The sequence below is a fragment of the Rhinopithecus roxellana genome, chromosome 15, assembly GCF_007565055.1.
Source record: "Rhinopithecus roxellana isolate Shanxi Qingling chromosome 15, ASM756505v1, whole genome shotgun sequence".
Lineage (NCBI taxonomy): Eukaryota > Metazoa > Chordata > Mammalia > Primates > Cercopithecidae > Rhinopithecus > Rhinopithecus roxellana.
The window spans coordinates 85795401-85799109 of NC_044563.1; the positions used below are offsets into that span (position 1 = coordinate 85795401).

A 3709-nucleotide genomic window follows, 5' to 3' on the forward strand; every position below is an offset into this window, starting at 1 on the left:
TAACCAAGTTCTTTCTGCTCCTTCTTTAAATAAATTTCTTTAAAATACTTTATAACCACTTTTTCATTCCTTTCACAATTAAAGGAATCAAGCAAACCCCCTGCTTTCCACCATTCACCAAGATATTGTTATACTCTAATGCCATATAGCACATATCTATTTATTCCATATTTGCAATTTACAATTCAAAAGATATTTGATAGGATACAGAACATTATATTTGATGAAAACAAGGATTTAGTACCCTCTACATTTCTTTCATTTTTTTGCTTTCCTTCTATCTTTCTTTCTTTCTTTCTTTCTTTCTTTCTTTCTTTCTTTCTTTCTTTTTTTTCAGATGGATTCTTGCTCTGTCACGCAGGCTGGAGTGCAGTGGTGCTATCTCAGCTCATTGCAACATCCACCTCCTGGGTTCAAGTGATTCTCCTGCCTCAGCTTCCTAAGTAGTTGGGACTACAGGTGCACACCAATGCACCCAGCTAATTTTTGTATTTTTAGTAGAAACGGGGTTTTACCATGTTGGCCAGTCTTGTCTCGAACTCCTACCTCAGCTTCCCAAAGTGCTAGGATTACAGGCATGATCCACCATGCCTGGCTTACGTTTCAGATGCTTTTAATTTAATAATTTTGGGATCTACTCACCAGAACCACTGTTTTAGGACCTCTTAATACAGTGGCCCTTGCTTTCAGCCTATGGAATTTTGCAAATAAGCATTATCTCTGACCTTTGGGTAAGGTTCTTAAATGAGCCTGAACCTCAATTCTCTATTACTCATGTAAATAATGACAGTGTTGCCTACCATCTACAATAGTATGTTGTTTCTTCACCCATTTTCTGGGTGTCAGATTATGACATCCAGAAGTTTAACAATATGTCATACATACATTCCCCACACTCAGGTTCTTGAGCATATGTGGTGTGGTTTTGAGTACACAGAATGCCCCCAAATCACCACGATTTGACCACTTCCCACACTGCTGGTCTTCTCATTCCTACCTCTGCCAGCTGGATCCTTAGCGTCCTGGTCTTGTCAGAAAGAATTTCAAGCTTCGTGAGGCTTCCACTGGGCATAAACTGGTACTATGATTAATATATTTTGGTGACAGAAGCCTGAGCAGTCAGAAAAAGATTGTGGCAACATCTCTGGTGTCTGCTCCTCTGTTTGGTTCTTTTTGACCCTGAAGGTGGAGAGTGATTAGAGAAGACCTAGTGACAGCAACAAATTCATAAATATGATGCAGAGATCCTGACCTACAGAGCAAAGACAGAGCTTCAATGATATCTGAGGAATTGATGCTCCACCACTCATCAGATGTGACCTGTGTCAGTATTTCTCCCTAAATGTGTGTTTTCTAATATATAAAGTGGAATAACAATCCTACTCTGTAGAATTTTTGTGAGGATGAGATTATTCAAATATGTAAATATCTAAACACAAAGTTAAATCTTTACAAATGTTAGTTACATGAGCTAGGCAAATGAATTTATGTCAGGTACTAAGGAGCCCTCACTAATGCCTGATATTGGAGAGAGAGAAATGGGTAGGAAATAGTCAGTATTTAAGCATTAGTTTATTGTCTGGAATCATACCTCCTGAAATAGAAACAGTAATAGGTGTTTCTATAGAGAGTCCCTTCCGTGTTTTCAAAGGCCCCTCTGCAGCAACTTTTAAAATTCCTGCTTTGACTTTTTAGTTTGAAACCCATATACAATAGAGTTTAATGCAGGAGGACTAAAGGGATGAAGGACATTAAACAGGATTAGGATGTCCATGGGGACCTTCTTTCTGGCCACATTTGTCAACACCAAAACCAGCAGGTGCTGAAGAAGAGGATGAGGATAAAATGGGAGCCACATGTCCTCAGGGCCTTCACTGCCACCCCCTCTGCTTTGAATCTAAGCACAGCTCTTAGAATGAAGGTGTAGGAGAGGAACATGAGGATGAAATCCGAGCCCAGCAAGGTCCAACCAGTCACAAATTGCTAGATTCTGTTAAGGGTGAAATTATCACAGAAGAGCCTGGACACAGACAGACTGGAACAGATGCAGTTCTCAATGACATTTTTCCCACAGTAATGGAGCTGGGCAGAGAGAATGGGAACAGGTGAAAGCAACAAAGCATTCTGCACCATGGGGAGGAAACTGTTCATGATGGACATCTGAAGGAAGCAGGCAGGGAAGCTGACCAACCTAAGACCAAACCAGAAGATGGCCAGGACCTTGGGGATGACGGTAAGGCAGAGCACGATGAGGAGGGAGAGGAGGCTGAGCAGGTAATACAGGGGCTGGTGCAGAGAGGCCTCCAGCTGGATGGTGATCAGGGAGGGTGGTGTTGGCCCCCATGGCCAGGAGGAAGAGAAGTCTGACGGGAAGGGACACCAGTGCTGCCAACTCTGGAAGTTGGGAAAGCAGATGAGGAGAAATTCAGAGACTGGGGCAGTGGAGTCGTTGCTGGATGATGGCATTAAATAAATTCTCAGTTGAGAAAATTTCACCCGGATTTTTGTAGGATAAGACACATGAATTAGGTCAATGGAAAACAAAGTTGCCAAAATATTTACTAACACTTTCACATCCAAAAAAATTGATGAGATACTGATGGGAGATATAGATGAGAAATGGAAAAATTTATGATATATTCCCAATCCTATTATAAAGTAGAAGAAAATAAAATTAAACACTGATTAAATATAAAAGAGATTCACCCAAACCCCTGTCATTCTGAGTTCCTGTACTGCTGACACAACTCATCCTGGACATACTTAATCCAAGCCTGCACAAGTGCAATTCAACTTTCCTATAGAAAGTTAGGCTCAAAGGCAGGTTGTTCTCATTAAAATGTGTAACTGCCAACTTCAAACGAGTACTTAATATACATATCACATATTAATCACAATAATCTTCTCTGGTTAATTCATTCCTCAACATATTTCAAGCAATTTTTGAAATTTTCAAAGTTCTTTTCAAATACAAAATCTCCTCCTCTCTCAGATAACCTCTCTAACCGCTTCATAAAGACAGCAGAAACATCAGATGCAAGTCCTCTACTTCCCAAGATAGATTCATAAACCCATCAATATCTACATCCTTGATCTCTTCATTGCATCAGTAGAATCAAGGATCTATCTCTCCTCCAAACAGCAATCCTTGACCTCACATTTGGATGCTATCTACCTTGATCTTAGGAACCTTGACTTACGAATCATCCTGCCCATTCCCTATGTATTCAACTTCTCCTAAATCCTTCCCATAAATGTTCAAAATTTCTGAGTCTTTCATACCCTAATTATTTTCTTTATCTGTCTCCAATCTCCATTTAGTGTAAAAATCATGATTTTATTTTGGGGGCAAATATACTCAATCTCTTTCTTCTTCTTCTTTCACACCCAAACTTAAGGGTCCAAAAGAGGCAAAGGACATCTAAAAGGGGACAAGTGGCTGTTGGCTTCAGTAGTCCAATTGAGAAGTGATCAGTGAGTGAATAAATGGGTCTGAGGTGGCTCTGAGAATGAGGGAAAGGGGCATATCTTAGAGGTATAAAAATGACAGACAGCGATTAAACTGACTACTTGTATAGAAGAAGAGAGGGTAGGATTCTAAAACTGCACTGTCCAATCTGACTTAAATGACTAAGTAAATTTCACAAGACAAAAAAAAATAGGCTTTGAAAAGATTTGATGTATGTTGCAGAGGTAGAAATCATGGAAC

The 3709-nt window shown here is 39.9% G+C and overlaps 1 pseudogene; it reads right to left on the bottom strand.

The window, feature by feature from the left end:
• Positions 1-1645: 1645 nt before the first annotated feature.
• LOC115893637 lies at positions 1646-2466 on the bottom strand (annotated as a pseudogene).
• Positions 2467-3709: the final 1243 nt, after the last annotated feature.